At 41.0% G+C, this 27,174-nt stretch overlaps 1 protein-coding gene across 3 annotated transcripts in view; it reads left to right on the top strand.

The window, feature by feature from the left end:
- Nucleotides 1-27,174, top strand: part of CCDC34 (coiled-coil domain containing 34) — a 128,678-nt gene that overhangs the window by 97,828 nt on the left and 3,676 nt on the right. For 2 of the 3 annotated variants that reach the window (XR_012122659.1, XR_012122661.1), the window contains exons 9-10: nucleotides 15,621-15,707; nucleotides 26,394-26,661. The gene's annotated coding sequence lies outside the window, so the exon portion shown is untranslated. The remainder of the gene's footprint in view (nucleotides 1-15,620; nucleotides 15,708-26,393; nucleotides 26,662-27,174) is intronic. The other variant, XR_012122660.1, reaches the window with a different exon arrangement.

The following is a 27,174-nucleotide window of genomic DNA, read 5'->3' as shown; positions in this document are numbered from 1 at the left end:
CAGAGTGGTTAAGACTCAGTGTACCAGGGTAACTGGGACTCAGATTGCAGCTGGACCTCTTATTTGCTTCGTGACCTTTGAGTAGTTAATTGAACTTCTTTAAACACCCATTTCCTCATCAGCAAAATAATAGTAAGTCCTTACTTCATGTTGTGTTTCTGAGGATAAAATGAATTCATACTTGTAAGATACCTGGCACAGTCTAACAAATTTTGGTCACATGTGAGGCCCCTCCCATTCCCAAATTTGTGGCACCTATTATTGATAGACCAAGGGACTCAATAAATTTGTGCTGCTTTTATCTTCTGCTTATTGACCACTTGACAAAGAGATGACATGTTTTGTCTAAGGTCACAGAGCTAACAAGGCACAGAACTGGGCTTTGATTGTAGTCTGCAAGACTTCCAAGTCCATGTTCTTAACTACTTTGATGCTTCCTAGTTGACCTTAGATAAGTGACTCTGATCTTCAGTTTCCAAGAGGTAATAGTTTTTCAACTGTAAAGGATATAATAATATCTTACTGAGTTATTGTAAGGATGAAATAAGTCAGAGCTTGTAGCATAGGGCTTGATCTGTTATGAATACATACTATCACATATTTGTTATCATGATGATGATCATGGTTATTGTGTTTTTCTTCTGAATCTGCTCCTTCCCCCACAGCACCTACCACTGTAGTTGGTGCGTCACAGATGTTCAGTGTGTGGAGTAGCTCTATTGGGGCAACATATTGTACTGCTCCTCTAGAAAGGATGAGGAAAGAATGACTCTTGGGGCTCAAAACACTTACTGTCCTTTTGGCATCCTTATAAGCAATTCCAGGAAGTCTCTTTCTAGCTACTTTGTGAAAAGTGTGGAGAAGTAGCTCAGCCAAGCAAGGATCAGAAGCTCTTCCCAGTCTCTGCAAGATTTGGCTGTTTGTGGCTATCCTGAGGGAACTGGTCTTCTAAATAGTCAGTGAAAAAGACCTGTTCTTAAATTCATGAAGGAATAGCTCCTAAGCCTCCTATGGGTGGAAAGGACAGATGATTAGACCATGTGGGAAAGGAGACTTCATTGATTGTTGTCTCCCTATCTTTAACACCCAATGCCCAACACCCAATACACCACTCTTCTTGAGGTTGTTAAGAGAGGTGTGTTTTGCCAGCAAAAGTTTTAAGGAAAGTAGAATTCCATGATCTTTGACCTGAACTGTACTCAGACAAATGCTAACATAAGATTAATTATGTAGATTATTGTACTTCCCCATCCCTGGTAGGGAGTCACTACGATTCAGGCAGTTTTCTTAAGCATTAAGTGATCATTTCCTTCTTAAATACATGGCAGCTCCAATGATGGTAACTTATATTTCTATTGACCAAATGAAGGTGATATACCTTGATTCCAGTCTGTATATATTTGTTATTAAAACAATTATTTTAAGAAACTTTTAATTTCCAAACATTTGTGGATTTACAAAAAAGTTCCAAGAATAGTACAGCATTCCCAGATACCTTCACCCAACTTTCCCTAATATCTTACACAATAGTGGTACATTTATCAAAACTAAGAAATTAACATTAATACCATTCTATTAACTGAACTATACAGACTTTTAGAAAAATTTTACCTGTTTCACCACTAGTATTTTTGTTGTTGTTGTTCCCTGATCCAATCCAGGGTTTTACAACTGTCATGTTTCCTTAGTCCCCTCTGAGCTGTGTGTGATGCTCCTTTAGAAAGGAGGATGAAAGAATGTTTCTGAGTTTTTCATTATTTTTCATAACACTGGCAAGTATTTTGCAGAATGTTTTTCTATTTGGGTTTGTCTGATGCACCTATTTACTTAAATAAACTTTTTTATTTTATGGTAGTTTTAGATTTACAAAAATTATAAAAGGTAGAGCAGAGAGTTCCTTGCACCCAACACCCAGTTTTTTGTATTATTAACATCTTACGTTATCATGGTGTATTTATCACAATTAATGATTCACTATAGATATATTTATTATTAAATAAACTCCATAGTTTTTTCATATTTCCTTAGTTTTTACCTAATGTCCTTATTCTGTTCCAGGATCCCATCCAAGATATCCCAATTACATTTAGTTGTTATGCCTTCTTAGGCTCCTCTGGTCTGTGGCAGGTTCTTAGGCGTTCATTGTTTTTTTTTCAATTGAGGTATCATAGATATACAATCTTTGCAGGTTTCATGTGAACAACATTGTGGTTTCAACATTCACCCATATTGTAAAGTCCCCCCCAACAACACCCTATTGCAATCACTGTCCGTCAGCATAGTAAGATGCTATAGAATCACTACTTGTTTTCTCCGTGCTGTACTGCCTTCCCTATGACCTACCTATATTATATGTGCTAATTATAATGTCCCTTAATCCCCTTCTCCCTCCCTCCCCACCCAACATCCCCAACCCCTGACCTTTGGTAACCACTAGTCCCTTCTTGGAGTCTGTGAGTCTGCTGCTGTTTTGTTCCTTCAGTTTTGCTTTATTGTTATACTCCACAAATGAATTAAATCATTTGGTACTTGCCTTTCTCTGCCTGGCTTATTTCACTGAGCATAATACTCTCCAGCCGCATCCATGTTGTTGCAAATGGTAGGATTTGTTTTCTTCATATGGCTGAATAATATTCCATTGTGTATATGTACCACATCTGCTTTATCCATTCATCTACTGATGGACACTTAGGTTGCTTCCATTTCTTGGCTATTGTAAATAGTGCTGCTATAAACAAAGGGGTGCATATGTCTTTTTGAAACTGGGATCCTGAATTCTTAGGGTAAATTCCTAGGAGTGAAATTCCTGGGTCAAATGGTATTTTTGTTTTTAGTTTTTTGAGGAGCCTCCATACTGCTTTCCACAATGGTTGAAATAATTTGCTCTCCCACCAACAATGTAGGAGGGTTCCCCCTTCTCTGCGTCCTTGCCAGCATTTGTTATTTCTTGTCTTTTGGATGTTGGCCATCCCAACTGGTGTGAGGTGATATCTCATTTTGGTTTTGACTTGCATTTCCCTGATTAGCGATGTGGAGCATCTTTTTATGTGCCTGTTGTTGGCCATCTGAATTTCTTTTTTGGAGAAGTGTCTGTTCTGATCCTCTGCCCATTTTTTAATTGGGTTATTTGGTTTTTGGGTGTTGAGGCATGTGAGTTCTTTATATATTTTGGATGTTAACCCCTTATTGGATAAGTCATTTATTAATATATTCTCCCATCCTATAAGATGCCTTTTTGTTCTGCTGATAGTGTCCTTTGCTGTACAGTAGATTTTTAGGTTGATGTAGTCCCATTTGTTCATTTTTGCTTTTGTTTCCCTTGCCTGAGGTGATGTGTTCATGAAAAGGTTGCTCATGTTTATATTCAAGAGAGTTTTGCCTATGTTTTCTTCTAAGAGTTTTATGGTTTCATGACTTACATTTAGGTCTTTGATCCATTTTGAGTTTATTTTTGTGTATGGAAGTTAGACAATAATCCAGTTTTATTCTCTTATATGCAACTGTCCAGTTTTGCCAACACCATTTGTTGAGTAAGTTGTCATTTCCGCATTGTATATCCATGGCTCCTTTATCATATGTTAATTGGCCATATATGTGTGGGTTCATATCTAGCCTCTCTATCTGTTCCATTGATCTGTGGGTCTGTTCTTGTGCCAGTACCAAATTATTTTGATTATAGTGGCTTTGTAGTAGAGCTTGAAGTTGAGGAGCATAATCCCTTTAGCTTTGTTCTTCCTTCTCAGGATTGCTTTGGTTATTCAGGGTCTTTCATGGTTCCATATGAATTTTAGAACTACTTGTTCTGGTTTGTTGAAGAATGCTGTTGGTATTTTGATAGGGATTGCATTGAATCTGTAGATTGCTTTAGGCAGGATGACCATTTTGACAATATTAATTCTTCCTTGAACATGGGATGTATTTCCATTTATTGGCATCTTCTTTAATGTCTCTCATGTTGTTTTGTAGTTTTCAGGGTATAGGACTTTCACCTCTTTGGTTAGGTTTATTCCTAGGTATTTTATTCTTTTTGATGCCATTCTAAATGGAATTGTTTTCCTGATTTTTCTTTCTTCAAGTTCATCGTTAGTGTATAGGAATGCAACAGATTCTGTATATTAATTTTGTATCCTACAACTTTGCTGAAGTCACTTATTAGTACTAGTAGTTCTGGGGCGGATTCTTTAGGGTTTTTTATATATAATATCATGTCATTTGCAAACAGTTACAGTGTAACTTCTTCCTTACCAATCTGGATACCTTTTATTTCTTTGTGTTGTCTAATTGCCACAGCTAGGACCTCCAGTATGATGTTGTATAAAAGCAGTAAGAGTGGTTATCCTTGTCTTGTTCCTAATCTTAGAGGAAAAGCTTTCATTTTTCCCTGTTAACTATAATGTTGGCTGTGGGTTCGGCATTTTTGACCTTTATTATGTTGATGCCCTTGCTCTCTATATCCATTTTGTTGAGAGTTTTTATCATGAATGGATGTTGAATTTTGTTAAAATGCTTTTTCAGCATCTATGGAGATGGTTATGTGATTTTTGTTTTTCTTTTGTGATGTGGTATATGATGTTGATAGATTTTTGAATATTGTACCATCCTTGCATCCCTGGAATAAATACCACTTGATCATGATGGATGATTTATTTTGTGTGCTCTAACTTCTGCTACTCTTGTTTTTTTCTCCCTATTATTTGCATGAAATATCTTTTTCCATCCCTTCACTTTTAGTCTGTGTATGTCTTCAGGTTTGAAGTAAGTCTCTTGTAGGCAGCATATAGATGGGTCTTGTTTTTTCATCCATTCTGTAACTCTATGAATTTTGATTGTTTCATTCAGTCCACTTACATTTAGGGTGATTATTGATAAATATGTACTTATTGCCATTTCAGGCTTTAGATTTATAGTTACCAAAGGTTCAAAGGCAGCTTCCTTACTATATAAGCATCTAACTTAACTTGCTTATTATGCTATTTCAAACACAGTCTAAAAGTTTTTTTCTCCCTTCTTCTTTTCCTCCTCCACTATTCATATACTAGGTATCATATTCTCTACTCTTTTTGTATCCCTTGACTGACTTTGTGGGTAGTTGATTTAATTTTGCATTTATGTAGTAGTTAATTGGTCTACTTCTTTTACTCTGGTTTTATTTTCTCTGGTGACATCTATTTAGTGTTAGGAACACTTCCATCTATAGCAGTCCTTTTAAAATACACTGTAGAAATGGTTTGTGGGAGGTAAATTCCCTGAACTTTTGCTTATCTGGAAACTGTTTAATCCCTGTTTCAAATTTAAATTATAATCTTTCCAGGTAGAGTATTCTTGGTTCAAAACACTTTTGTTTCATTGCATTAAATATATCACTCTCTTCTGGACTGTAAGGTTTCTGCTGAGAAGTTTGATGATAGCCTGATGGGCTTTCCTTTATACATGACCTTTTTTCTCACTCTGGCTGCTTTCACTACTCTCTTCTTGTCCTTGATATTTGCCATTTTAATTATTATATGTCTTAGTGTCGTCTTCCTAGGAAGATCTCCACACTTCCATGACCTGAGACATTATTTCCTTCCCCAGATTGGGGAACTTTTCAGCAATTATTTCCTCAAAGAGACTTTCTATCCCTTTCTCTCTCTCTTTCTTCTTCTGGTACCGCTGTAATGCAAATATTGTTCTGTTTGGACTGGTCACACAGTTATCTTATTATTCTTTCTCTTAGAGATCCTTTTTTGCTCTCTGGGCCTCAGGTTCTTCCTTTTCCTGTTTTCTAATTTCTGTTTCATTTGCATCTCCTCTACCTCATCTAATCAACTTTTAAATCCCCCATTGTATGTTTCATTTCAGATACTGTATTTTTCAAAGTTTCTGCTTCTTTCTTGAAGTCCTCCCTGAGATCTTGAATATTTTTCTGTAGATCCATGAGCATGTTTATGATTTTTATGTTGAAATCTTAATCAAGAAGATTGGTGATTTCAATTTCACTTAGCCCTCTTTCTTGCATCTTCCACTGTATACAAAAATTTTTGCCATTTCATTTTATTAGTATTCCTTATAGGATAATAGATTTCTATAGGCTACACCCTCTAGTGCCTAGTAGCTCTACTCTCTAGAGCTGCTGAGCACCTAGAGCAATGGTGGGGGTCACAGGTGAGTGGAACTGGCACCTGCTGAGATGAAAGAGCACTTTCCTGCCTCCTGGCTGTTGTGCTTGCCTCCACTGCCAGGTCCAGTGGGCCAACCATACAGGGAGGAGCCTCTGTGCTACACCCCTGTAGCTGTTGTAGGTGGGGCCACCCTCTGACTGGCCTGGTGCAATGGCTGGGGCAGCAAGTGTGTGGGACCAGTGCCTGCCACACTCCTGGGAAGGAGCAGCAGGCTGTTTATCACAGTAGGGGGCCTCAGTGCTGCTTTGCCAGCCAGGTGGTGGAGCATCTGAAGCTCCTGAGGGTTCCCAGCCTGCTGGGCTGAGTGTGCTGGGGCAATTTTGTCCACCTGCCCTTTCTCCTGAGCAGCAAGCTCTGTGTAATCTTTTCCCCATTGGCTCTCCTCTCGCTGTTGGGTAGTCTTTCAAAGTGCCTGCCTTTCTTTTGTCCCAGAGGGGCTAGTTGTGTGTACCTGTTCTCCACAACTGGCTGGAATCTAAGTCTCCCTGAGTATTCTCCCTGTCTTTGCTTCCCACACCACTAATCTCCAAAGTACCATGTAATGTGGGTTTGTGCTTCTGGAGCAGATCTCCAGGTGTGGGTGTTTAGCAGTCCTGGACTTCTACTCCCTCCCTGCTCCATTTTTCTTCCTCCTGCCTGTGAGCTGGGATTGGGGAGGGCTTAAGTCCCACCAGATCATGAATTTGCTACTTTACTCTTTTCTTTGAGGTCTTCTCTTTTCCCCAGATGTAGGCAGTCTGTTTTGCAGTCTTTGGGTTGCTACTTCAAAATTAGTTGTACTTGCTATATTTTTGTGTTACATGTAGTTTTGGGAGGAGGTTTCTGCCTCACTTCTCATGCCACCATTTTTTTCCTGTCTCCAGACTTTCCTTGATTTTAAGGAGCTTGATAGTTTTGAGCAGTACTGGTGAAGTCTTTTGTAGACTGTCTCTCATTTGGGAATTGTCTGACATTTAAATCATAATTAGACTGGGGTTATGGTTTTTTTGGGAGGAAGACTAAGAGGTAAAGTGCCACTCTTATCCCATCACATAAAAGATACATACTGTTAACACAATGTATGACTGTTGATGTTGACCATGATCCTTGGCTGAGGTCACATCTGTCAGATTTCTCCACTGTAAAGTAACTCCTCCTCCCTTCCACACTGTACCCTTTACTGTAAGAAAGTCACTATGCCTAGTCCACATTTAAGGTGTGGGGAGTTATATTCTGCTACCTTGAAAGCAGAGTATATACAGATATTTTATGGAATTCTTCTGCAGGTAAGATTTTCCTTACCTTTCCCAGTTATTTAGTTATTTATTAATGTCAGTATAGACTCCATATTTATTTTATGCTTTGGGTAATAATCCAGTATTACTTTACTTACTTTGCTGCTCAAATTTGTTCTACTTTCAGCCATTGGAAACTATCACTTGGCTTCTGTACCTCTTTGACATAGATCCATCATTTTGTTCTATTTATTTATTTATTTATTTATTTGATAACTCCTTACTTTTTGGCACTACAAAATGCTTCATGCTTATCTTACATAATTCCTGCCCCTTAAAATGAGCCATTTCTCTAAGAAGTGCTGGTTCCTCTTATTGGAGAAAGTTTGGAAATGTTGCTTCTATGCCCTTTTAGCTGACTTAGCAAGGAAATATAAGTGTAGTAACCCATGTTTCTATGAGTATTTCCATATGTACCTATTTGTATCTCTATTAAGCCAAAATGAATTCATACGAAGGTCCGCAGTTCTCATCTATGCTCCTCTCTACTTATTTATAAACTCTCTCTCCAATACTAAGAAACCTGGATCCTACAATCCGCCATTCATTTACTTACTTGTGAATTCCAGTAAACATATATCCCTACAGGAAACAGTTTTATCAATGAGAATACAGTACTATGTGCAGTTAATTTTTCTTTTAATCTTATAGAGTCTACTCATTTCCAAAAATTCCTTAGATCAGTATATCTCCCCCATTCTTTTAATTGAAGTCTGTTTCATGCATTTGTATCTCAGTTAGATTCTTTTGTCACAATTTGCATTCCATCTTGGATTTTCCTGACCTCCTAAAGGATTTATTTTAAATTTGTGCATATTAACATTCACTTTCTGTCATGAAAAGTCCATGGACTTTTGACAAATATGTAGCATTGCCCATTCATTTTTTTCTACTTGTTATTAATTATACTTCTTAGGAGTTTTTAAAAAATTACTTTCATAGAAATATAAGATGTGTCAGAGATAATGAGTTATATTTAACTCATTAATCACTGAAAGAAAAGTAAGATATTTAAACCAGTCCAAAGGGCACTTTTGAATCTAGGTAGCCAATATGAGGTTAAGAGTGCTAAGTTAGATACAAAACTGGTTATTGTCCGATAGGGCCATAAGCTATAAATTGTGAGATTATCTGGTCCACAGGAAAGAAATTATTTCCATCTCAACCACACAAAAATGTACAAGCTAGCTTCTGCCCCTACAGAGTGGTAAAATAGCTCGGACAATAGACTGTGAAGAGCACTCAACTGGGAGAACATTCAGCAATTGCTTTTCAAGTCTAGATAATTTTTCTGATGCTGAGTTGGTGAAAACATGAATGTGAGATATCAAACAAAATTATATAGTTGGGAATAGGACAAAAATGGTTCAAGGGATAAATTTAAGAGAGAAAAGTAGGGATAAAATGATTCCAGGAGTAATGTTAGACTCAGAAATTTATACCTGGAAATCTTAAAGAACTGCTGAAGGAAGACAGCGAATTTGACTGTGAGCCTTCTAGCTCTCCTAAGACTCGTCACGTTCATAAATTGTTCTGAAACACAGAGACTTTGAGTTTGAATGTTTTATTGAGACAAAAAAATACCTGTTTGTTAAATTGTTGGCAGAAATGTCTGTAGCTTCAGAACCTGAGAAACTTATGGGACTAGAGAAGACCTCAGAGAAAGCTCAAGGGTTTTCAGGCTTTCTTATCAAACTGCTCTCTTTTGGATGCTTCTAGCCAGAATCTTTGCTATTTAGACCAAGGTCATGGGTCCAAACTTGCTATAAGCCCCACAGAGAAGAGATCACTTTCTGATGTTGCCCACTACAATGTGTTCGGCTAGGTGAATTTTTTTATAAATACCACTTGAAGAGCTGATAAAGTTGTATTAATAGTGATAAAATATTAATCCCCACCAAACTGCCTATCACTAGCGCTGGTATTTTCAATCTCCTGAAAGATACATACCCCAGGGCTGGGGGCTAGGAATTGCCAGCAGAGCTCTTTAGGCAAGCAATAGGGCTCAGAACAGAGCCAAATAGGTCAACCATGGGGGAATCAGAAGTCTGCTCTCAGCTTGATGTTGCTTCTATATTGTTTTGACATTTTCTTCATTGATCTGCCTACTGTGCTTCTGCCATTTAGGTAGAGGTTCTTTTGAAATGTCCTACCTTTGTTCCTTTGTCTGCATTTAGGCTTTGGAGATAGGGACACATTGAATCTCTATAGGTAGCATGGAAAGTTTCATGAGAGAAATCCTCGTGAGGAGGACAACATCAGAGGCCAAAAGTTGAAGTGACTTGTGTGACTGGGTCTTCCTCAGAGCTGCCCTTCCCAGGAGGATGTCTCTGCTCTGGTTTCAGAAGGAAAACTTTATGGATGACTCTTCTAAGGGTGATGACCTTACTGTATCTTTATGTAGCATTGGAGTTGAGATCCTTTTTGTCTGAATCATCATCACTCAAACAAGATGAAGTCCCGTGGGATTTCTTCCCCATACAGGATTAATGGAAAATGGCTTTTCTCTTTGAAAGGGTGTTGGAAATAGAGCTGTTTCACAGTCTCAAATCCAGGCAGATCATTTCCAAGATAAGTATTTTTTATTGAACTGTTTTCATTTTCCCGGTGAGGTCACTCTTCTGCCTCCTTGGGAGGCCTCCCACGCAGGGAACATCACACCATCTTGCTCAGCCCTGGGGATCCTGTCTGGCTGGCCTGGCACGTGTCCCAAGCCTGAGACATGGTGAGAGCAGATATGGCTCCTCCCTGCCTCACCCACAAAGATGTGAATCTCAGCATTTTGAGAGAGAGTTTTGTGGTTTCCAGATGGTGAAAGTGCTTATGGAACTGACGAAGCAATCGTTTTTATCTGAGGGTGCTCTTTAACTCCAAATGTTAGATTTAAGGCTGAAAACTGTGGAATTTTCCATTTTCATCAGATTTATTATAAATTGCCTTAACACTTATTTTCTACAATATACTGAAGGTCAAGATAATCATGACTCTCAAATTCTAAACATCACAAAAATCCACTGTCTTATCTGTGCTCAGATACTTATTTTTCATTATTTACATCACTGTCATCACCACCAAAAACAGCAAAACCAAACTGCCTATAGCTACCTAAAAATGTCTCCTTCATATTTCTTTGGATTTTACTTATAAAAGATATTTCTGAGTTAGAAAATCTTTCCTCTAACATTATAAATTATCTCTTAAATTGAGGCATGTGAGACATAGATCAGTCATTCACACTTTGGTGTCATTCAATTATATAACTTGCTTTTTTCCTAACATCCTTCTGATAAGCCTCTAAGGGAATGGAGACTTCATTGGAAAGGAATGGGTGTGGGGCATGGGAAAGACTTAAATTGGAGAATATTGGACCATATTGAAGGACGCTTTATCTTTAAGACTTTTTCCTGGCTTGAAATATCTTTTTCTTTAAAAGGTATGTCCTGTACTTAAGCCAATCTGGAGTATAATATTGGAGCTATATTAATACACACCTGAGTATAGTTACCTAATATAAACAGTCAGGGTCTTAAATTCAATTTAGGTAGCAACAGGACAGTAGCTCCCAATGAATGGCTTATAGTTCCATGTCTAACTCTTAAAGAGACTGCAAGCTATTGCTGGCTCAGACTCCAGGGTGAGGGGGGAAGGTGGAAGAGAAAATGTCATCCTAACTTTTGAGATGCTTGCAGGCCATAACCTTGTAGTCTACTCTGCAACTCCCTAAGCTCATGATAAGGTCTGTCACCTTTCTCCCTGCCCCCTTCATCATTCTCCCGTGGATGAAGTTTGACCCAGGGTAACATATTCTCATTCTTCCATTCATTAATTTATTTATTCATTCCCAAGCAGTATAAGTTAAACAGAGCACCACCACCAAACAGTAGAAGTCAACTTTGACTAACATTTTTTAAAAAAGGGATGTGATATGTTGGAAGATTAGCAGGGAGCTAAATAACAAAGTTGTGGTAGTTTGCAGATGTAAGTGCACTCTTACCCCCCCCCCCCCCCCCTGTATCTGCACTCCTGCAATGTGGCCTTGCAGCTCCTCCCATCTAGGAGTACAGCCTATGTCCCACTCTCATGATTCTGGGATGGTCCTGTGACTTGCTTTGGCCAATAGATAGAGTGGAAATGAGGACTCTATCTATGTCATCATATATGCCAATGTGCCATGGCTGAGCCTCTACCTCAGTAAGTTCTGTGTGCTCTACTCCCTCTCCTGGAACTCTGCTCACTACATGAGAATAAATTCAAGCTAGACTGCTGGAAAATGAAACAGAAGATGCTCTCCATGTAGAAGAGGAATAATCCCAGCTGAGGTTGCCCTAGACCATCCAGCTTCCAGTTCACTGGCAGCTGATCGCACATGCACGTGTGAATCCTTCCAAGATTCGGAGAAATGCTCTGCTTAGCCAAGCCCAAATTGCTGACCTCCAGAATTTTCAGATAAATAAATTATATTATTTTATGCTACTCATTTTGGGGGTTATTGTTACACAGAAAAATCTCATTGGTACAAAAAGCCTTGAGAAGAATAGAATCCAGGAACCAGAGCACTTGTGGTGCCTTTAGAGAGCTGCTACCAGATGACAGAGCTCCAGTTACCTTTCATTCCTTTTGAAACCTTTCATTCCTTTTGAATCCTGCCCATTCCTGAGTAAAATAATTTGGTTGGTCCATCTTGGGTCATGTGCCCTTCCTAGGATGGTGGTGGAGTTCTCTGACTTAGTAGCCTTCCCTGAACCATAAGAAGCAGAGAAAAGGACAGCTCCTTAAAGGTGGGGAGTAGCAGCTGTTACTTCCAAGAAAAGAGAAGAGGATGTCCTGGTTAGACAAAACAGATGTCTACTATAAGCACTTACTCTGTATACTCACTCTAGGGAGCGTAAGAAATTTGCTTTCATCAAAAAAGTCTTGATCTAATGGAGTCTAGCAAGCAACAGTATTAGGCAAGTAACAGCATGGTTGCTGCTGACACAGAGGGGCCAGTGAAGACTTTGAAACCCTTGAGAAAGGACATCTAACCCAGACTACTCACTAACAGGAATAGATTCCTGGAGGAGCCAACATTGGAACTGAATTTTGGGAGATAAATAATGAGCTAAGTGAGGAGGCAGGAGTATTGAGGCAGCACTGGAGTAGCATGAGTGAAAATCTAGAGTGAGAGCCCTGAACTGTCACCCTGGACCAAATTTATACCATGCTTATGCTTGGTGTGGCCCATCTTCTTTAAAAGAGAATTCTTAAAATAAAAAACAAAAAGCCCAAACAGATTCCTCCAGTTTCTTTTGTTTTATCTCCTTCCATTATAGAGAACCCTGTATGCTTGCTGAGGAACTTGTAATTTCTCCTGTAAGTACTGGAGAGCTGTTGCAGGTATTGAGCAAGGGGTGGTGGTGGTGCCTATGTTTGTGTTTCAAAAAAAAAAAAATTGTTCTGGTAGCAAGTAGAAATAAGATTGCAAGGGACAAGAAGGGAGGCAGGGACACAATTAGGAGAGTATTGCTGTTTTCTAGACAAGATGTAATGGCTTCAGCCAAAGGGAGAGGAATGAGGAAAGAGTGAGGATGGATTGGCTCTTTTATGATATTCTCAAAGGATATGTGGAGACACCATTGCTTCTATCTTTAAAACTACTGTTTTTCTCTTAGAGCAAAGTCATAATTTATAAGGCCTTTGGGTATGATAAGAGATTTTCCTCATGTCAAATAAGACACACTTGTTCTGGTGAAATTGGTGATAAGCTTAAATCTACATGATGCTGAGAAGTTAAATTCCTCCTTGTTCTTGCTTGGAAAAATAAACAGCTCTCCTTGGAGTCATTCCACTTGCCAGAAAGCAAAGCAGTTTCCACACCCACTTAGAGTCGTGGTGTGAGACCGAGGGTTGTCAGAGGCCAGCCTGAACTAGAAACAGATGGGAGAATATTCTTGCCAGAGACCTTTGTCCAAACCTCTTGCTTTTCAGTGATCAGAAGCTGAATGTTCAGTGAAAGTGCATCTGATCATCTGATGCCTTAGTCACAACTGGATCAACTGAAATAACAATGCAAGGAGGTGCCTGCCTCTTGAGGAATGGAAGGAGCAGCTGCCAAGAGATCCATGCTGCCCTTCTGCGGAGGGGTAGTGGAGGAAAGGGTAATATCCTTGCTCAAAAGGGTTTGGATAGAAAGCATAGAAAAAAGACTGATTTGAAATTTTCTCCTTCAATATGATAGCATATGCTTGGAGAATAGATGCAGACCTTTAGAATATCTGTAAGTTGGAAGGCAAAGAGAAAATATGAATTTGTAGTGGAGAGAAGTGTATTTTTTGTTAGCTGGTATTAAAAAATCTTGATATTCAACAAATATCAGTAATTCAATTAGGATGTTACATGTTAAAACCATGAAAAGTTACAGCAGAGTACATGACCCTTGTACTCTGGTTGGGAAGCCCAGACATTTTCATGGAAGAATGCAGATATCAATACAAAGAGAAAAGGCTGACAGCAAGCAGAATCTATTGGTGTTGGTCAAGGGAGGAGGTGCCTAACGAAGGCAATTTGACAATGAAATCCAATTTTAGACTTCTAAAAAAATCTGCAAGTGATACCATTGAGTCTCAGAGCTTCATTAACATGACTGAAGGAAGACTATGTGTATCAGAGAGCTTTTACAGTTTGGTCTTCTTAACAGGTACATTGTCTACACAGTGTTTGCTCAATGCATTATTTGTTTTTCATAAATCTTGAAATATTGTCAATTGCACAATTTTATTGGATTTTGATTTTGCATGTGTATGCTTTAAGCATTGATTTGCTAAATGGAACACTTCAAGTACATCATATGCTATATAATCTTGTTTTTTCATTTTTCATTTTTATTTCAGTTTTTACTAAACTTGGCAGCTTCAGAAACTGGAATGAATTTGTCTTCTCTTTATGATGGCGAGCTCCTAATTTTGATGCAGTAAATAGTAGGGCACTGATTCATTGCCAAATAATAGTGATTACTCTTTACTGAAGACCTATTATGAGTCAGAAACATTTCCATAGTCATTTAAAATAAGCAAAAATTAAAGTAAATGCATTTATAGCAGAAACTACAGAAGAATCAAATGAAGAAAAAAGCAAGTTACCTGTGATACTTACTGTAATGGGATAACCCCGTTACTGAAGTCCCCGTTATAAGGCAACCGTTTTGCCTCAGAGTCATGACATCACGGAAGTTGGATGTGGGGCCAACACGCCTTTACTCCAGTCAGTGTGGCTAAGGCAGTGGGTGAGGAAGGCACTTTTTAAGGAAATGAAGTCGAGAGAGGTCTCTGCAACCCTGAGCAGTGCTTCCTGACAAGGGTGCCTAATTCTGAGATACCAGCGAGGGAGCAGGGGCCTCCAGAGCAGAAGTGGGGAGGAGGTTGCAGGACTTTTGCCTCAAGGTGGCTGCCCTTCAGAATGTGCGCCCCGCCCCCCTTCTCCTTCAAGCTTCCTCTTCCCGCCTCCCCTCCCCCTCCCCGCCTCACACCTAGTGAAGAGAGTCCTGGCAGGGGAGCAGTGTTAACTCTTCCTGCCCAGGAGACAGAGGTCCAGCCCACTGTGCCGCGGTTCAGACCCAAACCACAGAGGGGCTGGTCTCTCTTTTCCCGTTGACTTTGATTTTCCGCTGACCAGCATATTTTCATTACGCTTCTCTTCTTCAGTCCTGTCAAAAGGTCAGGGGAAATATTTTGCCTAGTGAAGACATCTCCTTTGCCTGCTGAAGATATCTCCTTTCACTAAAATGTATCCAAGAAAGATGTAATTTAAAGGCAATGAGATGCTGTGTTTAAAGCAGGAACCTGCTTATTTTGACTTCTGGACACCCCACCATACAACATACCAGTATGCCAGCTGCACCCACATCCCACATTAAATCTACTTTTTTGTTTTAAGAATTTTTGTAAGGGTTTTAATGTCTGTGCTTTTGAAATTATTTTGTACTATATTATTCATTTATGACTAGCTACAAGTTGCCAACCATCACAGTGTATACTATACTTAGGAGAATTTGTGAAGTAAGAAAATGAACCTGCAAATTGTATTTGATGGAATGAAACCCTTATGAATACAAAATTAAACAGCAAATAAAGCTGGTATGTTAGTACATTTTGTAGACATTTAATTAAACATTTATTAATTTTTACATTTATTGTTTGCTTTTTGGTAGATTTGGAACCAAGAACTGTTTTTCTACCTGGGTCTCATACATTTCTAGGCTTCTGAAAATCTCTGCTTCTGGAATTTCATTGCACTGGTAAGATTCTGATACAATAGTGGTTCTTAAATATTTGGCTTCAGGATCCTTTACCCTCTTAGAAGTTATTGAGGGGCCCACAGAGTTTTTTATTTTTAAATGTAGGTTATATCTACTAATATTTATTATTCTAGAAATTACACCTGAGAATTTTAAAAATCATTTATCTACCAAGTTATTAAAAAATTATGAAAAAATAATGAACTGATTACATGCCACATAACTTTTTCTGGTGATAAATAATTGTATTTTCCAGAAAAAAAAATTAATGGTAAAAACAGTATTTTTGCAAATCTCTTTAATGTGTGACTTAATGGAAGACAGATTCTCATAACATCTTTTGCATTCAGTGTGTTGCCAGGTATTTTGTTTGTAGTACAGGAAAAAAAATTAGCCTCATGCAAATATGTAGTAGGAAAAGGGAAATGTATTTTAATAGACTTTTTTGAGTCTAAATCAAAACTTGACTGTCAGTTTCTTAAAAGTTAGTTGTGTTGTGAAACCATATAAATAAAATTTTCATACTATGTTTTCTTAAAACCCATTGGCTATTTCTCACTTTTAATCAATCTTTTGCCTGTGTGTGATTTTACAACACGATGCACTGAACATTTAGAAAATATTGGTTCACTGAATTAGGCAGATCATCCAGATGTTGACACATTTCTTTCTACAGTATCAAAATGTCACATTCATTAGTGCCACCACAGATCTCATTAGAAAAGTCTTATGCTGCCAAGTTAACACTAGCAGATATGTTTTCCAAAATTCTAATTTTCACTTGAAGGCTAGAATGTTACTATTGGCAATGAACAACCTCCATTATTTTCCTTTACATAATAGGCTCATTTAATTAATTTTTGAGAAAATGTATGCCAATATCCCAAGTCTTGAATGCCATAGTTTTCCATTCATTCTTTCTAGTACACATGGTCACCCATGAAAAAGGATTTTAGTTTGGATTGCAGCTCAAACAGTTATGCAGGTGCCTTTCCTCAAGGCAGCCATGGGGTTTGGGCTTGTGTAGAAGAGCATGTTGCTATCTTCCCATTTCCACATACAGAAACTTAAAAAGACATACGTTCAAAGGGCGAGACTTAATAAAACTAACAGTTATTTTGCCTCATCAAAGACCTGCTTAAGTGGAATGCTGTTTTTTTTTTTCTACCGCAAGTGACCAGAATTGAAGAATGCAATGACCACCAGTGCAGCTGGTTCGCTGCCTAGTGTCACGCTCCTGAGCCAACAGCTTTTCCCACCCCTTCCTTCTGCCACTGGGCAAATGTAAAAACATTGGAGAAGAGAAAGAATGTCTTAGTGATATGAAAACTGCTTTGACCTGTGGATACCCCATGAGGGTCTTGGGGCCCAGAGAGGTCCATGAACCTTACTTGGACAACTGCTGAGCTACACAGTCGTGATGTAAGCACCTAAGACAGAGCCAGGCCCATACTAAATGTCCAGTCAATCATAGCTAAAACCACGTTTTCTTTGCCTATCTCAGCATCAATTTTCTCTTTTTGAAAATAGGGTTAATATTACTCACCTCATAGGGTGGTTGTGAAGGTTAAAATGAAGTATGTAAAATAATTAGCACAGTGTTCAGCACATATTAAATGTGTGATAAATACAAAATATTATTAACACTGTTAAAAATAAGTCATATGAAAACCATTCCTAGAGAGTAGCAGCAGGGCCCCTTCATATTTCTACTGCCAGTGCTTCACGTTCTTTCCTATTAAAGTTTGTACAGGAAGAGCCTCTTTTCTGTCTTCATCCTTTCAGCCGAGGTTGTTTCTGCATCTGGGATTTGCTCCTGTGTGTTCTGGGAAAAGGCCTCTGCCAGGAATTCCCACTTGTCCAGGGGCTGCAAGCTGCCCTTTTCTCCCTCTTTTGTCCCAGCTCTCACAGTCTAGTCTAGACACTCTGAGGAGGTGGTGGATATAATTACATCTTGAAACACTTTACATGCACCAGCAACTCAACTCCTCCTGCATGTGTGTGACTCAGGCCCCAAGAGGTCAGTGAAATCTAATGATTCGCTTGCCCACAGAAGCTGGTCGTGAAACCCTAGAGGCCCAGGGTCCAGTTGCCTTTGGCACAGAGCACCCTTTATTTGAAACCAATTTCTCCATTTGGTTCAGTTCAATTCAAAGCAACAAATGTGTCCTGTGTGCTTCCTAGACATGTGCTCTCTCTGTGCCACACGGCGCCAGCCGGCCTGCTGGCTATTCTCTGTGTGCCGCTCCACGCGCATTCCCGCTCTCCTCTGCCCTGCTCTGCACCCAGGGGCTGACCTTGAGCTAGGGTATCACTGGTCACTTTTGCTCTCTGGCTTCTGGTTGATTCCATTTACAGCAGGGGCTGCAGAACAGAGTGGTGGGCCAGAGGAGAAACAGGTTGGCCCTTCCCACTCATAGCTGGTTCCCTTTTGGCTACAGCTCTGTCTGATGACTTTCCACCATACAGCTGGCTATCACTCTCACCATAATCTGGTAATATCACTTTCTCCCCTTGTCCCTTCCACGGGGGTAACAGCCTCCCTGGGTGGCTTATCCCTGGCATGTCACTACCCCTGCCATTCCCTTGTCCTGCCTGCACCTCTGGAAAAACTGTTTTCATTTCTCTTTTCAATTAAGCCTTTGAGTGTGTCATCTGTTCTCTGGCTGGACCCTGACTGACAGTGACAGGATTCTGCCCCAGAAGCTTGCAGCCTGCTTAGACTAGTTATCCCAAACATGGCTCAGGTGCGTGCCATCTCACAGCTGTTACAGCCAGGAAGCGCCTCTGCTATTGTGTACAAAATTTTTCTGATTCACTTGCCTCACTTTTTCAACACAAATTAATTCAGATAAAAAAAATACTTTTTATCACTAGCTGAATAGAAAATTAGTACACTTGCCCATAATAGAAAACAACGGTAAAAACAAAGAGTGCTGCTAAACTTTACCTCGGGATCATTGTGGCTAAGAGCACACATAAGGGGCTTTCCAGCTGTGTGACTGTGAGTGACTGTGTGACTTAATTAGCCTTCCTGTGCCACAGTTTTTCTTCTGAAAAATGGGAATCATGATTCTATGTACCACACAGGGGTGTGAATATTAGCTAAGTTCCTTTATGCAACTATGTGTAAAGCCCTTAGAACATTGCCAGGCACACAGAAAGCACGATATGAGCTAAAGCTGCCACTGTTTTGATACTGAGGAAAGTGCTGGTGGTGGAATTACCTGACTCAGGCTCTGAGCTGGGTTATTAGCAAGGGGAGGAAGGCTCATCAGCCGTAGACTGAGACTCTCTGTCTGGTGAAATCAGAGTGTGGAAAGATCTGAAAATAATAACCTCCTTATCATGTGGTTCAATGTTGTTTGTTTCCCTGTGTACCATCTAAGATGATTGACCTACCACAAAAACTTTGCCTCAGGGACCATCAGTGGAACCCCTCCTACATGTAAGGAAACAGACAGGGAAACAAACAACTGTTCTGCTACAGCAAATCAGCAACCAGCAAAGCATTAAGAGGCAGCACAGAGAAATGAGCATCAGACTCAGGGGTGGGGAGTGGGAGGGAGCTCTTCAGCCAGGTTTATCAGAGTCTGAATTGTGGTGGGCAACCTGACGTTACAGGGGCCTTCAAGGGTCAAGGGAAGAGCCTGTCCCAAGGCAGGTGGATGACTCAGTATGGTGTGTCCAAGAAAGTACAGCACTGCAACTTCCTAACAGAAAGAAGCAGCAATAGCCTATGAAGCTTTAGAGAAGCGGTTCTCAAAACATAGCTTCCAGAACAGCTGCATCAACAAGATGTGAGAACATGTTAGAAAATGCAAATTATCAGGCTCCCAGATCTACTGAACCAGGAACTCTGGGGTAAGTCCCTCCCAGCAACCTGGGGTTTAATAAGCCTTCCAGCTAAGTCTTGTGCATGCTAGAGTTTGAGATCCACTGGCCAAGAGAAAGAGGGGAGAGTATTAGCGATACCTGAACCTGAGAGTTTGCACACAACCACAGTAAAAGCCATTTATTGAGCCCTTTCTACTTGCCAGGAACTGCTTTAATCACTCTACCTGTTCTGGGTCTTGTCATCCTCACAACCTCCCCGACAGGGGGATGTAATATTAAGCCCATTTTACAAACAAGGAAATTGAGGCTTGACTTGAAACTTGATAACCCTTTGTTCCCAAGACAGTAGAGAACTAGAAAAATGGGGCCACTGGGTGGAAAGAGAAGCCAGAGCATAGATTCGAACTGATTGTCTGAAGATGACCTACAACAGCACCATCTGAGAGAACTTGCGGTGATGGTGGCCCTGGTCTCATATGATGACATCTAGACACATGCAATTAGTGAGTTGGCTTGTGATGACTAGTGTGACTAGTGTGACTGAGGAACTGAATTTTAAATTTTAATTAAAAAATGAATTTAAATATAAACAGCCACCTGGGACTAGTGTTATCATCTTAGACAGTGCAGGTCTAAAATCACAGAGCAAGTAAATTCAGGGGCAGGACTTGGCCTCAGGTCTGTCTGACTCCCAAAGCCATGGGCTTGCTCACTATTGCTCCAAACAAAGAGCCTGTCTTGCCCAGTGTGCAAGAAGGACTGGGATCTCCTCCTGGTCAAGTCTGTGGGAAATGACCTCTCTGCCCCAAGGTTCTCAGAGCGCTCTGTCCTTAGTGATTTGTGTCTGCCCAGAGGTTGGAGGTAAGGCATGGAAAGAAGCTACAGGTCAGCTCCATAATGTTCCTCATGGAGTGGATGACAGCTGACTGCTGGATTTCAGATGCTGACTCCATCCTTCCTGAGCCTTTACTGCGCCCCTTCTGGCCCTTATGTCAGAAACTGGGTGGCCAACCAGAGACTTTGGGAGGTCTTCTGGTGGGGAGAAAAAAACAAAAACATATACAGATGCATACATTTTTCCACCTATTTCACATATCTTACCACAGTCCTCCCCTTTGGCAACCACCAGTTTGTTCTCTGTGTTTATGAGTCTATTTTGTAAACTAAATTCCAGAACTTGAGCACATTTTATTTTTTTACTTGCTTGATTTTCCATGGAGCTGATAGAACACTGAAAACTCCTGTTCCCAGGAATTCTTGGCCTCATCAGCCCTATAAAGATTCAAATCCACCCCCTGCCTTTCTTTCCACCATCCAGTGACCTCACTATTGTAGCCCAGGGATTGGCAAAGTTTTCCTGTAGTGAGCCAGGTAGTAAATATTTTAGCCTTTGTGAGCCATGGAAGTTCTCTGTTTCAGATACTTCTTTGAGTATTTTTTTTAAAAAGACAACCCTTTAAAAATGTCAAAACTCTCCTTCACTGTCAGCTGGGCTTTGGCTCCCCAGCTGTGGTTTGCTCCCTGCCCTAGGCTCTCTTGCCTTGGGAACAAATGTTTACCAGGCTTCAGGGGCACACGCATATCTTGGGCAAGCTGGAAATCACAGAGTCCTGTGCTCCTCCCAGGGCGTGATTCAGTGGGCTTGGGTGAGGGAGATGTAGAAACTGCACGGTTTAACAAACATTCTAAGTGACCATCCTAATGCAGATGGTCTGTGGTCCACCTTCGGAGAACAGGTTTCAGAGGTGGAAGAGCCCTTGGAGCCCATTCAGGGACCAGCCCCGCCAAAGGGCAGAGCTGGGAACTGAGGTCCAGGGCAGGGGCGTGTCTGTCCTGGGAGTCTCCGAGTTGGGGCCACGAGGAGAGAGGGCTGAAGGGCGGCAGCACCACCTGCAGCCGAACAAGGACCGGGAGAGAAACTGAACTTCGGTGATTTAATTTAGCTGCTGGAAACAAGCCTCCTCTGCTCACGGCGACACTGTGGCACTTTCAACAAAATCCTCTTTATTACTTAAGCCAGTTGGAGTCGGATCCTGCTGCTGGCCGCTGAAAGCACCCTAACTGATACAGGCCCTCTGTCTGCCAGCCTTCTTTGATCCACCTCTGTTGGGAGAACTGTCTTTGAAGGAATACTCCCAAGGTATCATCCAAATGTTTAATCCTTTAAATGTCAAGGCCTTTGTAATAAACTGGGCAGGTCACACGCACCTCCCTGCACCTGAAGGCAAGTGTGTAGCCGTGAAAGGGGGCCAGACCCAGAATTGGGAAACTCGGCTTCTAATCTGGCTTCAGTCATCGTATTAACTGTTTGAAATGGGCAAATTACTTAACTTCCCTGGGTCTAGTTTCTTGACTAGAAAATGATACAGGTGGAAAGAACAAAATTTTAGGCCCCCTTGGTTCTAGATATTACCATCGCAATTGTCTGCACTAGCTCCTGGATTTCAAGAACTCACTCCTTTCCTCGCCTTCTCCCTCCTTCCCCTCTCCCTCCCTCCCTCCCTCCCTCCTTCCTTCCTTCCCTTCCTTCCTTCCTTCCTTCCTCCCTCTCTCTTTATCATTCTCCCTCTCCCTTGCTCTCTCTCCTCTTTTCCTTTCTTTCCAGAGAAGATACATGAAATGAGAGCCTTGATTTGGCCTGCCTATTCTTTCCTGGCAGAAATTAAATACCCGAGGAGCTCATATATGTTTGCATTTGAATCAAATGCCCTCAAACGTTTCTGTAAGGAACTTGAACATTTCCTTCCTGATTTGAAGAATAGAGTTCATTGACACAACATGAATTTTGATCACACATTTTTTTTCCAATTTGGTAAAATAAATAGGTTGGTCAGTTGAATTGCAACAGTAAAAAAAAAAGCACTTTCCTCTCAGTCGTAGCACTGGCAGAATGAATCACCTGTGCCCAGTATCCCCGGGAGAGCAGCCACCTTCTTGGCAGGTTTTTCTCTTCACTGAGGGAGGACATTACCTAATTCTCAACATGTTGGGGCAGGAGGCCAGGGAGGCCTAGGTGGTTAGAGCTCACACTCATGTGAAATAGTTCTTGTTTGAGTTTTAATAACGTTTATTCTTTTTTCTTTTAAATCTTAAAGCATTACATAGTCAAAGAAGAAAACAGAGTAAAACAGAAAACACACAAAGGAGAGAAGCAGTAATACAAATCACCAGTAAGCCTACAACCCAGAGTGACCGCAGGCAGTTAACAGTTTTGTTTCAACAACTCCTTTTCTAATCACCAAGGCAATATCCACTTGATGCTCAAGCAAACGCTAAAAAGAAAAAATAATCGCTGCTAATCCCATAGCCAGAGATAGTCACATGAAGTCTTTGAATGCCTCAGCCCGCCCTGCCGCCGAGCTGGCTGCCTTTCCCCACATTGCTGCCATGCGCCCAGATTTCATGTTCTGTGAACTCCAGGCATTGGTCCTGGCAGAAAGGCACGGGCACATTTGGTTTAGTGCTTTGGGACAATGCCTCCCCGAGGGCTGGACCCCAAGGAAGGTCTGTGCACAGGAAAACCAGCTCCGCAGAAACCCAGGACTGCCAGGACTCCCCTCCCCTCATCAGAATTTAAACAGAGTCTCTGGAACTCTCCCACAAGGGGATTTTCCAACTCGTTGGAATGCCAGCTGTATTCACAGGCAGCAATATGGCCTCAAACACTGTTTTTTATTTGCAGTTAGCCTCTGCTGCCATAATGCAATTGACCATCTTCCTCCCCAAACCAGTGCCCTTTTTCTGTCTTTTTTACTTCTGCCAGAAATACCATCACCCTCCCTGATGCCCAGGCTCACTTTCTTTGGCCCATCGTTTCTGCCTAGAAAATGTCTTGGATATTTTCTTACCAAGTATGTGATAAAGAATAGTGGGATAAATATTCCATTGGCTCCGAGTCCGTTTGACTTGGATTTAAATTCTGCTCCTGCTACTCTACTACCATGTGTGCTTGGATGAATTAATTACCCTTCTGAATCTCTGTTTCAGGTTCTATAAAAGGTGATAGTAGCCATGATGTGTTGAGTATTTACTGTGTCCATAACACTCTTTTTACTGCTTTGTATATATTAATTCCTTTAACCCTCATGGCCCTATTAGGTATAGGGATGAATATTATCATTTTGCCAGATAAAGAAATTGGCCCAGAAAGGGTAAGCCACTTGCCCTGTATCACACAGCTTAGTGGCCAAGTGAGAGTTCAGACTCAGTCTGTTCCCAGCCATTCCTTTACTTACCCCTCTAATGAAGGAAGTATTTACTCCAAAAGATACCATGAGAGATGAATGAGGATTTATGTAGAGTGCCTAGAGCAGAGCCTGGCCAATCCACATACCTTACATTTTTTTACAAAATTCTTTGAAAATTTTCTTTTCTAAATTGTATGACCCTTGCTTGGGTTGCAATGGCAAAAACTGGAATTTTAGGAATGCAAATGGTCTATATGTTTTTAATGGCCAGGCCATAAAAACACAATTGCATACTGTGCATTTACTATATTCCACGTACTGTGCTAAATATTTGAAATGAATGATTTATTATTATTATCATTTTTTATTATCAAATGTACATCACAGTGGTTCAACAGTCACCCTCCCCATCCTCCTTGGTAACCACTAGTCACTACTCAGTGTCTATGAGTCTAATGCTGTTTTGTTCCTCCTGTTTTGCTTTGTTTTTATATTCCACAAATAAGTGAAATCATATGATATTTGTCTTTCTCCACCTGGCTTATTTCACTGAGCAGAATACCCTCTAGATCCATCCATGTTGTTGCAAATGATAGGATTTCTTTTCTTGTTATGGCTGAATAATATTCCATTGTGTATATGTACCACATCTTCTTTATCCATTCATCTACTGATGGACATTTAGGTTGCTTCCATGTCTTGGCTATTGCAAACAGTGTGGTGATAAACACAGGGGTGCATATATCTTTTTGAATCATGGATTTTGTTTTCTTTGAATAAATTCCTAAGAGTGGAATTACTGGATCAAATGGTGTTTCTACCTTTAGTTTTTTAGGGACCTCCATACTGCTTTCCACAGTGGTTGCTCCAATTTACATTCCCACCAACAGGGTAGGAGGGTTCTCATTTTTCCTCACCCTTGCCAGCATTTGTTGTTTCTTTTCTTTTGGATGTTGGCCATCCTAGCTGGTGTGAGGTGATATCTTACTGTGGTTTTAATTTGTATATCCCTGATGATTAGTGATCTGTAGCATCTTTTCATGTGCCTGTTGGCCATTTGTATTTCTTCTTTAGAGAAGTGTCTGTTTCAGGTTTCCACCCATTTTTTGATTGGGTTATTTGTTTTTTGTTTGTTGAGTCATATGAGTTCTTTATATATTTTGGATGTTAACCCCTTATCAGATGAGTCATTTACAAATATATTGTCCCATACTGTAGGATGCCTTTTTGTTCTGCGGAGGGTGTCCTTTGCTGTACAGAAGATTTTAGTTTGATGCAGTCCCACTTGTTCATTTTTTATTTTGTTTCCCTTGCCCGAGCAGATGTGTTCAGGAAAAAGTTGCTTATGATTATATTCAAGAGATTTTTGCCTATGCTTTCCTCTAAGAAAAAGGAGGATCTTTATGAGTCCTCATGGTAGCCCCATGAAGTATGTACTCTAGTGTCCTCAACCGTGGATGACATGATTCCACTTGGTGTGGTTAAGTAACCTGGCCAAGGTCACACACATGAGTGACAGATCTAAGATTCAGACAGGAGCTACTTCACTTCAGAGCCCAATTTTTAATCACTTTTGCTAAAAGATACCATTGTCTATGATATGAATGCCATTTTTGGGGTGGAGTGGGGTTGGGCAGAAATAGATGGGATCCTCTTTGAAGGAATATATGAAATAGTCATCCGAAGGTGACGCATCGGTAAATATTGCTGTGGCATCTGGGGGTGGGATGTCACTACAAAGTCCCACTTACAGAGATATCAGATGGAGCCACAGCACAGGCATGTGGTGGGAAGCTTTTGTAGGGACTTGACAGCTTGGATGTCCCCAGCCTTCTGGCATATGTAAGAGCCACCCTGACCAAAGCAGGGTCGGGGAAGAATCTCAGACACTTTCTTAGCACAGGGACCAGAGTGTGGGCATTTGGGCCCTAGGCGATGAGATTAGGTGGAATCACAGTAAATCTTGAGGGGAGTGGGGTTTGGTCTCCTCCTCCTTTATCTCGTCCTCCTCCTCCTCTTTCTTCCCTCCCTCCTTCTCTTTCTTTCCTTTTTTATCTTTTATTACTAGCATGTCCTTTGCTGGTGTGAGAAGGGAGAAAGAATGAAATTTACAGGGTACCTACTGTATGCCAGACACTTCCTACAGGTATGACCTCTTTTGAGCCTCAGAATGATTTTTCAAGATAGGCAGTATCATCCCCATTTTATAGATGGGAAAACCAAGGCCCAGGAAGTATAGGTGACTTGTTTAGGATTGTAAGAAATAAAATGGCTGAGCTGGGGTTTGAAATCAGGGCCCAGGAATGAAATTACCAGAGTGTGACTGAAGGCCGGTGCACATGCACCAAGTGATTTTGAGAGATGATGCAGTGCACTTGAGCAAACACTTGGCAACCGGTGCTGCCAAAAACAGAACATGGGGTCAAGAATTGTCCTGTGGATAAGAAATGGAATTCTTGCCGTGTCCAAACTGTGGAAGTGGTTTGTGAAAGTGGTTTTATCCCAGACATTACTGTTTGTTTTAAATTTCAGTTGATCGGTTAAGCAAGGTTCTAAATGAATGTTAGGAGCTGTTTTCAGGGAGCGAAGCACAGTTGGTGGTAGTGCCCGGGAAGGCATTCTTATTAGAATTTTCTTCAGTTTCAGTTCTGCCTGTTTCTAGATGGTTCCTCCAAGACCTGCGCCTCAGCCACTCTCCTCAGTGGAGCAATGCTGGATGCCTTTCCTCTGACTGGGAGGAACTCCGTCTCTGTTCCACTCTGCAGTCAGCTGGAGCACTATGGCCAGAGGACTGGAGGGATCTGAGCCCTAGCCGGTGAGATCTGCCTCCGGCGAGCAGGTCTGTGACTTCTGAGTGACCCACTGCTCTGGGGCAGATGACCACTGGGCTTCTGCACCCTCCCCATTTTCAGAAAAGCCAGCTCCCTCAGGTATGGGCTGCTTCTTAGAGTTTCTTAGTTTACTTAGTTTGGAGGGAGAGTAGGGGCAGGAAAGAAGGGCAGCTTGCAAATTATCTGAGGGAGAAGGAACTCCTGGCCTGATAGTCCTTTCACCACAGGCAACCACTTTTGGAATTTTCCCTGATGTCTGTGTGGTTCTCAAGTTTCCTAACCTGCTCACCCAAGCACTCAGAGCTGGCTTTTCAGCTCAGAGAAAACACTCAGAGCTGCCAGGCCACCAGTTGAGCCTTGGGGCTACGACTAAATAAATAAAGGAGACCCTTCCCCCAACTGGATCAGTTTATTTGCAAAGATAGGGCTTTCTGCAGATGTTGGCGCTGGAGCCTCCAGGAAGGGCTCTCTCTGTGGGCAGCTGCGGGACCCCCTCCCTGACCTGCATAAGCCACACGGTGATTGATGATCCGAATGGGAAAAAAGCAACTGCAGATGGACAGGCAGTGGGACACATGAGAAACAGCAGCACCTGGTCCTGGCATCTGTCCC

This window comes from Manis javanica, chromosome 11, assembly GCF_040802235.1.
Source record: "Manis javanica isolate MJ-LG chromosome 11, MJ_LKY, whole genome shotgun sequence".
NCBI lineage: Eukaryota > Metazoa > Chordata > Mammalia > Pholidota > Manidae > Manis > Manis javanica.
Note: the sequence above shows the minus strand (reverse complement) of the source record. Positions and strands in the feature narration are given on the sequence as shown.